Source organism: Schistosoma mansoni (genome assembly GCF_000237925.1).
Source record: "Schistosoma mansoni, WGS project CABG00000000 data, supercontig 0199, strain Puerto Rico, whole genome shotgun sequence".
Classification (NCBI taxonomy): Eukaryota; Metazoa; Platyhelminthes; class Trematoda; order Strigeidida; family Schistosomatidae; genus Schistosoma; species Schistosoma mansoni.
This window is the reverse complement of record NW_017386074.1, coordinates 21,151-33,103: the sequence shown is the minus strand read 5'-3', so window position 1 is coordinate 33,103 and position 11,953 is coordinate 21,151. Positions and strand designations below refer to the sequence as shown.

The window sequence follows — 11,953 nt, the reverse complement described above, 5'->3', positions numbered from 1 at the left end:
CATGATACACAAAAGTTGTGTGAGCAATCTTCAGTACTTATCATTCGTACTTTATGACTAGCCCAGTCAGTTAAGTCCAGAACACCAATAACAGCCTCTGCAATATGAATCATTATTTTCGAACATACTGGGTTTATATACAAAACAGACAGACCACATCGTTCCATAAAATAGAAAATAACATTTGTATAATATTTAGCCAAATGTGGCTGTGAATAGGGTGAACAGTAATTAATAGACTAGAGATAACTCAAGAATGTTAAATCGTATAATAATAGTCTATAAGTCGAAATAAAGCTTAAAATAAGAGGAACACGAATATGAATAGTTTAGTTACTTATTAATCATACAATAGGAAATATACGCATCATGTTGGTCCAAAAATATTTCTCAGAGTTACCATTCATAAATCTCCACGGGATATAACAGAAATATTGTATTATAATTAGATACTTTTTGTATGTAATACAATCTCTCAGCTGGACAGAAACACAACAATCATACTGAACAAAGATCAATAATACAATTCTGATTATGATCTTTCAGTATCGTGAAGCAATAAGAGTTATATATTAACACTATTGAATGTCAGCTCAGTTGTCTGAAAAGATTAAGAATTCACATGTATAGCTGAAAACTTTTGTGTCATATTCCTAATGTCGAGGTCATGAATATGCACTGTTGAGGATTTCGTACTAGTATGAATAGTCTGCCCAGTACTTCCAGGTTTTTCATTATGGTCCAGATGAGATCTACTTGTGACTTAAAATGACCAATACAATATCTAATGATGATAATTTAGAATTTATACATAAAAGTAATCAAATATCAAATTATTTAGAATTTCTCAAATTAGTAAGTAGTATAAGCGAAAATGGATAGTGGCTAACAGTGTAATCCAGGACGCGCTTTTCGTCCTATTTGAGACTCGTCAGCTGGATGTACCTGCATCTCAGAGTTGATTTTCACTCTGAGACTCGAACGCAGTACCGTTCGCTTCAAACGCTATCGCATTATCCACTCGGCCACTGAGTCTTGATAGCCACTTGCTTGTGCAGTGGTGTGAAGCTTAAATTCACTTAGTATTGTTTGTTTGAATCTTCCCATTAATGTTCAGTCTCTTATTGGCCATATGTGCATATTGTGCGTATTGCCTCGATATTGCCTTAATTCATAAGCATTATAATCAAAGATGGATAATGGGTAGGAGTGGAATCCAGGACGCGCGTTTCGTCCGACTTGGGACTCGTCACCTGGATGTACTTGCATCTCACAGTTGATGTTCACTCCGGGACTTGAACCCAATACCTTACCAGACTGACCAGTTGCAGTCCCAAGCATCAATGGAAGATTCAAACAAACAATACTAAGTGAATTTAGTAAGTAGTATTTTCTAAGAAAACCTTTTACAGTGTTTACTCAAATATGTTGTATCTGAAGTTTCTTTTTATTCACGTTTTTAAATGATTTGTTTTAATATCTAAATATACCATTCTATTATATTGTATCTGATATTTCTATCTCTAATGTCAAATAGTTTGCAATTAAGTTATTGTAAATCTCAATAACATACAAGTTGTTATCATTTACTACTTAGGAGCTATTTTGAGAGCTTATACTACCTATAGTAACAATATAATCTGTCAGATATAAAAAAAACTAAATCTATATGTCATAGAATCATGAACATGTATTTTATCTGATTTGACACTCGTCAATTGAATGTACCTATATCCAAAGATTGATATTCGAATTGAAATTTGAACCCAGTGGTAGAGACGGATCGAAATTCACTCCTGTATTACAACATTAGGATAATTTCAAACCATATCAATAACAATGTATAAGCTATTGTGGAAACACTTTGCTGTCTAGATAGGTTAACAGCATAGGAAGTAAATAAGTTTTGAAATAGTGACATGTCCCTAGTGATATCAATAAAAAAAAGTACAAAGTACAAAGTAGATTAAATTTTGATCCGAAAATAATTGATCCTGTCTTAAAATAATCTGTATTAATTTGATTAAGAACTTGTATGACTATCAAAGGTGGCCTAGTTGAATAACTGAATTATCTGTTCCTGTCATTTAGATATTTCAACAAGTTATCTATTTTCCTGTTCGTCTAAACACATCATTATGCCTAATAGTTTAATAACCTATTCAGATGTGTTTATGAAAAATTTACGACATTTCACTGTACCCGTTACAAAAAGTGCACTCAGAGACATCATGGTGTCTGGAAATATACATTGAAAAGAATAAACCTTATTCGGATATTGAATCGTGAAATTTTTACATCTAACTGGTGACCACTCAATATTTATCGTCAGGATTCATCAAGAAAAGGAAGCTTGTTGAAATACTTTGAGCTGAGAATTCTATATTGAACCAAAAATATAATATTAAATAAAGTTAATAATAATAACGATAATAATAATAATAGTAGGAATGTTAATCGGTCTTATTATCTTTATATTTTCATAAAGTAGAACGTTTATTGACGTATTTCTATTCTTATTTATGAGGATCTTATAATAAATGAATTCTGACCCCTAAACGCCCTGGTACGGCCGAGAGTAGGGACAATCCGTTCTCCCTCTCGAAATGCTCTCACATGAGCACACGTATATAGCCTCTGCCAGGGAAGTCCTACTCTCTGCCTTCTCGTGGCTGGGGTGTTTTTTTACGAAATTGAGAGGACGAAAAGTGAATATCCGGTGCTTTAACCGGGTTGGTTAACACGGAAAGTCCACCTAGGGGAGTTGGAAAACCCTGATTGTAAACCAATGGTGCACATGTGCTCCAGTATCCTGAGGGAGCAAATGGCATATGAATCATGGGACTGCATCTCCTCACGATACTCCACTGTCTTTTGAATTAGACCATAAGGTCAAAGGCTCCGGGTGTGGTCCCCTAAGAAAATCATCTGCTTCAGTTTGGACACCTGTGCAATATCACAGCCCTCACACAAATCAAGTGAGATTCGTGCGACGCATATCTATCTGATGTCCCCTTGTACCAATATTTTTGTGTTTAAATAAATGAATGAACTGTTTCTAGTTAGAGTCTACAAAAATAAATATTGAATCATCTCTATTATTGAATAGAAACATTTTAAAATGAGTTTGAATTGTATGTTATGATAATATGTAGTAAAGGAGTTTAGTAATGTAAGTTAAACAGAAATACTGTAATCATAAAACTAAAAATATTATCCTAAAGGGTTTGTAATTTTCAATTGTTGATATATACCAGTACTAATACCTTTGTATGACTTTAATAGATTTGAAACTATGTAATCTTAGTGGTTAAGTTGCTAATGTATTACACGTTTAGAGGGAAAGTTAATTGGTTTGATCGAGTATTATATGACCATGAATGCTCGAATAGAGTTACATACAAGTGAAATAACATTAAATTGGATGGAACATGTGTCTCGAATCTTATTACTAGTTAGATACTAAATATATAAGGATTATATTACTCACAAACAGTCAATGAATATCTATTAAAACTTTCAGATGAAACGTTTTATCATACAACATTCAACTTGCTGAACAAGACAATGATCAAAAGGAATGAATGTTTACTGGAATAAATTACCCTGCTTATATAGTAAGCATACACAGCCTTCGATAATCCATTTACATCTTGTGGCGTGTTCTGCAATCCGAACTGTTTTCTCTCCTGATCTTTAAGTGTTTCATCTATGTTGTGCTTTTCATATGATGGAACTCTTCTATTCATCTGACAATTTCGATAGCTTTGAGACGACGTTCTGCTTTATAGTACTCACAAATAATCTTATGAATAGTATCTATCATAAATATAATTTACAGAAATGCACGTCCTCATAATTCAACTTTTTTAAGAGTAAAAAAATACCCGGACTTTACATGTACTCATCATGAAATAAGTTTGATTAGCTGAATGATTTATTCATTCATCAACGTTTTTATTCACCCTTTTCATGTCTATTCCTAATTCCCAACGTTGTATGTTTTACAGTCTTCCATGTTTTTCATTTCCTTTCATGATTCCAAGTTATTACTTGCCTTGTGATGTTGTTTAATGATTTCATCAATATATGTCCTATATATTTCTAATGTCATTTCTTGATATCCCTTTTATCTCGTTTCATTCACACTTATATCTTAATTATCATATAGTATTGTAAAATCAGACAATGTCTGTGCTTATATCTGTACACCTAAAAGTTATTTATACCTCACTTAAAAAGATAAATGAAATTTCGATAGTTGAGATCATGATTCAATTGAAGCTAGACTAATATGGAAAACCTGGGAACACTGGATGACCATTTCGTCCTATTGTGGAACTCCTTAGCAATGCGCATCCACGACCGCGCCTTCCAAGAATCGAATCCAGGTCCGATCGGTCTCGCGCGCAAACGCCTAACCTCTATATCTATAATATGCTCAAAAACTACTTCCGAAATTAAATGAAAGTTCAGTTGAAAAAGGTGAAGGGGAGGGAAAAATTGTTTTTACATCATATAGAAAGAATAGGAAATCGTCGCATTTATTCTAGGTAATAAAATGACTTAAGGATAAACTCATGTTTACGACAAAATTGTTTTTGTACACTTAAGGGGTGGTTTAAATTTATGAATATTCAAGGCTTCAATAAACCTGAGAATTTGTCTATGACAATTTCTAGACAATGCTTTAAAAGCTCTATTGATGTTAGTTTTGTGCCTCATTTCAATTATATATTTTGCTATCGATGAACATACTTCTCTAACTCCCACATTGATCGGATCATCTAACACTAATTGGTTTGGAAGCCATCTAGGCATATGAATTCATCTGATGCCTCACAAAATAAGCTATTAAGATGCCTTAGTTATATGCATTTATAAATAATAGACTAGAGACTATTCAGAAAAGAAAATATTTTTATCAATGATATCATCTACTAAGTTGTAAATAACAATCTAGTGCGAAAATAAAAGGATATTTTACTTAAGAAATGGGTGATTATGTATCCAAAGGATACTAATAAATATGTACATTTCCGTTACTTTCCATTCTATAAATAATAAGAACATTGACTTTGAAACTCTATTAGAGATTATATCCCCTAAATACTAAATCGTGCTACAATGTTGAAATTTTTTTTAGTGTACCATGAGTGTTTAAACTCAACGCATGAAGAATCCGAATACTAAGGTATGTGTTACCTATGTCGATATAAGTAGTACATAAACACCAGTCAGAAATGAAATACCTGGGAGCAGAAGATTGGAAAAATCGAATTGAAAAGAACGGGAACAGAGAGTAATTTTTATGGGAATGAAAGGACAATAAAGTTTGAAACAGTTGATGGACATTTTACAAATAAAGTATTAAAATATATGGTTTTTACATTGTAAGCAAAGATGGATAGTGGCTAACAGTGAAATCCAGGACGCGCGTTTCGTCCTATTTGGGACTCGTCAGATGGATGTACCTGCATCTCAGACATATTGATGTTCACTCTGAAAATCGAACCCAGTACCTCTTGCTTCAAACGTCATCTCGTTATCCACTCAGCTACTGAGTCCTGATAACCACTTGCTTGTGCAATGGGGTGAAGTTGAAATTCACTTAGTATTGTTTGTTTGAATCTTCCCATTGATGATGAATTTAGGCTATATCGAGGTAATATGCACAGTATGCACATATGCCAGTTAGAGACTGACCAGTTGCAGTCCTAAACATCAATGGGAAGATTGAAGCGAGAAATACTAAGTGAATATGGTTTTTATAGTTTCCTTTCTTTTCAAATAACTCTGTAGCTGTGTGTTAAGCAACGTTAGCTTATATCCGCCTGTGTTCTCGTTCACAATAATACTACTGCATTTAATGATGAATCATCCATTATATCATAATAATAGATAAGTAATTTTAGTAACCCTGAATGTACCAAATAACTCATGACTTTGAGTTTAATAACCGAACGTTAAATAATGAAAAATGTTTATTATTTGTGATTTCCATATACTGCATTAGAAGTTTAGGTATATTACTGTAGTGGACGAAACACTAGTTGGGGACAATCGAATGTATTTAGACATAAATTACAGATTATCTCACTAAATTCTGATAATCATAACAACCAATTGTCTCAATCTTCACTATTCCTTCTGTAAATATCAGTTCATCTTCTCTAATTCCATTGTTCATGCATTTTCCTACCAATTGCGCTTCATTTCAGTTCTCTCCTTATCGGTCTTCTGGCAAAATACATTCTACGTCTGACCATCACTATATACTACTTATATGGATATAAGTAGACCACACTACATAACTACTAAAACATACAATAGTAGTTTCATTGTTTTCGAATATCATATGAATAATAGAAATTTAAATGAAGTTAACTATCCATAAATCATTGAAATGTTACCTTAGCAAAGGAAACTTTTTTGAGTGAAGCGATTGCATAATGCCATACTTTAATGTCACACATTAAAACAAATGTAACCAATAAATAGACTAGAATTATAATTAGTTTCATTCAACTATGTAAGGTAAAATGATATTTAAGAAGTGAAATAAAATCCAATTGAATGTAGGTATTGATTACGTAAATAATACATTCGAATATGATATTACACGTCTTAAATATTATGAACGAAAGACGAAACTACCATAGAAGAATGTCGAATATGATAGATGATGATGTAATACTCGGTTGTAGATGTACTATGTAGTTACTCATGAAGAATGGAAACCTTTATATTTACAAAAATCAATATGCAATAATCATGACAATAGTTCAAAAACTACATATTATGAATTTCAAGTATTGAATTCACTAGCCAATATAAGCTAGACTATGATTGAAAACCAGAAAGCAATAGACGAAAGTTCCGATCTCGTATAGCATTTATCAACAACGTGCAACCACAGTCCCGTATGTGCGATTCAAACCTAGGACATTTGATCTCACTCAGGAACGTTCAACTTTTACAACACTGAGCCAGTATCTAACGGTGTTGATGTCTAACTTCAATCGATTCATGATTTTGAGCAAACCTTCATCGAATGTCTGAGGTGAATAATTGTCTCACATCTGACACAGTTTGAACAACTCTGTTTATGTACTATTACTAGAATTCAAATAAATCCATCCTGAAGCTACTCATTGATAAGAACAAGGTTTCTATCAGTATGAGGAATTGTTGATATTGTAGTGTTTTCACAGTTGACAGACAATAGATGAAAGGTTGCGCATGATCATAAATCGACTGAAATCTGATATTAACACTGTTTGCACTAGACCGAAAGTCCTGGGTTCGATTCTCACGTGCATGATCGTAGGTGCACACCGCTGACAACTTCGATACTAGGAAGAAAAAGGTCGTCCAATGCTTCCAAGTTTTTCATGGTTGTCTAGCTTAGATCAATTCGTGAGTTTAACTGTGAAAATAATACAATCTCCACAAATACCCTTTCTGTTATATAGTATGTTATTTGTAAACTAGCTAGCAAAGATGCTTTCTCAGTGAATTTTTCAAAGAGATTTCTTTTTTTTTACTAAATTACAGATATAACCTATGTAAACATCTTAAAAAGGCTAACATTATATATCCCTTGATGAAATATGAATGCTTCGAGTAATACTTAAATAAATAAGGTGTCTACTTTCGAAAGAGTCAAAAGTTGTCCCATACCTCTACTAGCCATCAATCTATATATTCAATTGACCAGTATAAGATGGAATGAATTATATTATTCAGTTTATACTCTTCATAGTTTTTCCCTTATAACAAATACATATATATCCATTCCAGTCAATAATATGATAGGTATCTACGAATACGTATTCATGAAGTCTTCATTGTTCATTTCGATTAATTTTCATTACAAAATTTGGCCAGAAACTAGATTCACTCGAAAACAATCACTATGTCAACAAAAAGATTCTGTCTCATTCTTTCATTCACTCTGTGTTCTGTTGCATGTTCTGTCTATTACTGATCCTTAAATTCATTTCTTAATATTTCTATTTGTTTTCTATTGTTTATCATAAAAAATTTTTTTTTAAAAAAAAAGACTGGATTTTTATATTTTATAAAATAAAATAAAAACTTAATTTCACTAAAAAACTGAATATTTTTATATATGAAACTGAGCAAATAAATTTTTGTTGCCATGGTGATAATAATTATATTTATTATTATACATGTATGGAATAAATGCTTGTAATCTTAAATCACTTTTGTAAAAAAAATTTGAACTTATTTATAGACCTCAACAACATTAAGTAATGAATTGTAAGCAATGGTGGATAGTGACTAGCAGTGGAATCCAGTTTGACGCGCGTTTCGTCCTATTTGGGACTCGTCAGCTGGATGTACCTGCATCTCAGAGTTGATGTTCACTGTGGGACTGAAATTCATTTTTTCAATTCAGGTTTACTAATGTAGATTTACGTCTAAAATTACGTATTTGAGATGATGTATTTCACAATTCCTTTAAAATTCACAGGTTATTGTTTACTTGAATTTCCACATTGATGTTTGGAACTGCAATTGATCAGTCTCTTATTAGCATTCATCTATACTGTGCCTATGACATCGAAATTGTCTTAATTCATAAGTATTATAAGCAAGGATGGATAGCGAGTAGGAGTGGACGGTACTGGGATAGACCCCCTGATTGAACATCAACTCAGCGATGCAGGTACATCCAGCTGATAAGTTTCAAATAGGATGAAACGCGAATCCTAGATTTCACTCCTACCCACTATCCATCCTTGCTTATAATGCATATATCAACACTGTGTGTATTGCATTGACCTTGCCTTAATTCACAAGTATTATAAGCAAGGATGGATAGTGATAAGGAGTGGAATCTAGGATGGGCGTTTCATCCTATTTGGAACTCGTCAGCCAAATATACCTGCATCTCATAGTTGACATCCACTCTAGGAGTCGAACCCAGTACCTTTCGCTTCAAACACCATCGCGTTATCCACTCTGAGATGCAGGTACATCCAGCTGACGAGTCCCAAATAGGAAAAAACGCTCATCCTGGATTTCACTGCTAGTCACTATCCATCCTTTCTTATAATGCTTGTGAATTAAGGCAATATCGAGACAATGGGCACATTGTAGATATATGCTCATAAGAGACTGGTTAATTGCAGATCAAAAACATCAATTTAGAAATTTAAACAATCAACACCAAGTGAACTTATCACAAATATTTTTCAATGATCAAAAAAGGAAACATCTACATTGATTTGTAAACATTGAAAACAATCAAGACCCCCTAGCATTAAACTAGTTTCAACAAGAACATATCAAGATTAGAATTTGAATTTGAAGAATAAAATTTTCTAAAGAATAATTGTTTATTAACCATTTCTGATAGTTTATCACTCTATTAAAAAAAGTAAACAAACTAATTCATAAATTGAATTTATGCTTTAAATAAACAAAACTTTTTTTAAAAATTTATTACAGTACAAAACTATAAATTGTACATAAACATTGTATATGTATGTGTATATATATACACAAATCTTTGGTCCTGAATACCTTGAATAGGAGATAAAGATATAAAAAGAAATGGATTCGTAAGTTATTCTGATCTAGAATATCATTGAAAACTTGAAGGCATTAGACAGCTGCCTTGTCTTAGTATGAGGACCCTTCAACAATGAGTATAAATTGTACTTAAACATTGTATATCAGTGTATATATATACACAAATCTTTGGTCCTGAATACCTTGAATAGGAGATGAAGATATAAAAAGGAATGGATTCGTAAGTTATTCTGATCTAGAACATCGTTGAAAACCTGGAGGCATTAAACGGCTGCCTTGTCTTAGTATGAGGACTCTTCAACAATGAGTATAAATTGTACTTAAACATTGTATATCAGTGTATATATATACACAAATCTTTGGTCCTGAATACCTTGAATAGGAGATGAAGATATAAAAAGGAATGGATTCGTAAGTTATTCTGATCTAGAACATCGTTGAAAACCTGGAGGCATTAAACGGCTGCCTTGTCTTAGTATGAGGACTCTTCAACAATGAGTATAAATTGTACTTAAACATTGTATATCAGTGTATATATATACACAAATCTTTGGTCCTGAATACCTTGAATAGGAGATGAAGATATAAAAAGGAATGGATTCGTAAGTTATTCTGATCTAGAATATCATTGAAAACTTGAAGGCATTAGACAGCTGCCTTGTCTTAGTTTGAGGACTCTTCAACAATGAGTATAAATTGTACTTAAACATTGTATATCAGTGTATATATATACACAAATGTTTGGTCTTGATTACCTTGAATAGGAAATGAAGATATAAAAAGGAATGGATTCGTAAGTTATTCTGATCTAGAATATCATTGAAAACTTGAAGGCATTAGACAGCTGCCTTGTCTTAGTATGAGGACCCTTCAACAATGAGTATAAATTGTACTTAAACATTGTATATCAGTGTATATATATACACAAATCTTTGGTCCTGAATACCTTGAATAGGAGATGAAGATATAAAAAGGAATGGATTCGTAAGTTATTCTGATCTAGAATATCATTGAAAACTTGAAGGCATTAGACAGCTGCCTTGTCTTAGTATGAGCACCCTTCAACAATGAGTATAAATTGTACTTAAACATTGTATATCAGTGTATATATATACACAAATCTTTGGTCCTGAATACCTTGAATGGGAGATGAAGATATAAAAAGGAATGGATTCGTAAGTTATTCTGATCTAGAACATCGTTGAAAACCTGGAGGCATTAGACAGCTGCCTTGTCTTAGTTTGAGGACTCTTCAACAATGAGTATAAATTGTACTTAAACATTGTATATCAGTGTATATATATACACAAATGTTTGGTCCTGAATACCTTGAATAGGAAATGAAGATATAAAAAGGAATGGATTCGTAAGTTATTCTGATCTAGAATATCATTGAAAACTTGAAGGCATTAGACAGCTGCCTTGTCTTAGTATGAGGACCCTTCAACAATGAGTATAAATTGTACTTAAACATTGTATATCAGTGTATATATATACACAAATCTTTGGTCCTGAATACCTTGAATAGGAGATGAAGATATAAAAAGGAATGGATTCGTAAGTTATTCTGATCTAGAACATCGTTGAAAACTTGAAGGCATTAGACAGCTGCCTTGTCCTAGTATGAAGACCTTTCAACAATGAGTATCTATGACTCCGTATGCTAGGGCTTTCGATCCCACAAGCGAACGCTCAACTTCTGACAAGATGAAGATATAAAAGTAATGAATATTTCATAGTCATAAGTCGGTTTTTTCTAAACCTTGTCAAAGTTCATTACTTGGTAATAATGTCAATCGTTAAAGATACACGATTTTCTTATCTGTCACAGGTGAATATTGAAGAAGATTTCAATGTCAATTTAATGAAATGATATTATAACCAGATAAGTTATAAGTTGACAGGAATAAACTTACAATATATTTTCAATGTTAGAGTGCTATATTTTTATTCGTATTATAATTAAATGTTTAACATTTTCCTATGGAAATCACAATCCTAATGGATACACATATAAACATTAAGGGGATTTGTGAAAATTGTAGTATTTTCACAGTCAGATTCGTGAGTTAATCTGATCAAGACCGTCCTAGTATGACACCCCATCAACAATGAGTATCTATGACTCCACATGCTGGACTCAAACCAAGAACATTTGGTCTCACGCGCGAATGCTCAACTTTTACACCAATAAGCCGGTATCCAACAGTGTTGATGTCTAATTTCAATCGATTAATGATTTTGAGCAAACCTTTATCGATTGTCTTAGATGAATAACTGTCTCACATCTGACACAGATTGGACTCCACTGTTTATGCCGTATTACTAGACATCAAATAAATCCATCTTGAATCTAGTCACTAATGAGCATATAGTTATTATCAGCATG

The 11,953-nt window shown here is 32.6% G+C and overlaps 1 non-coding gene across 1 annotated transcript; it reads right to left on the bottom strand.

Annotated features, from left to right (window-relative positions):
• Window positions 1-964: 964 nt before the first annotated feature.
• Smp_tRNA_00222_Gln_TTG.1.1 lies at window positions 965-1,033 on the bottom strand. The gene has a single exon. It is a non-coding gene (tRNA).
• Between the last annotated feature and the right edge of the window lie 10,920 nt (window positions 1,034-11,953).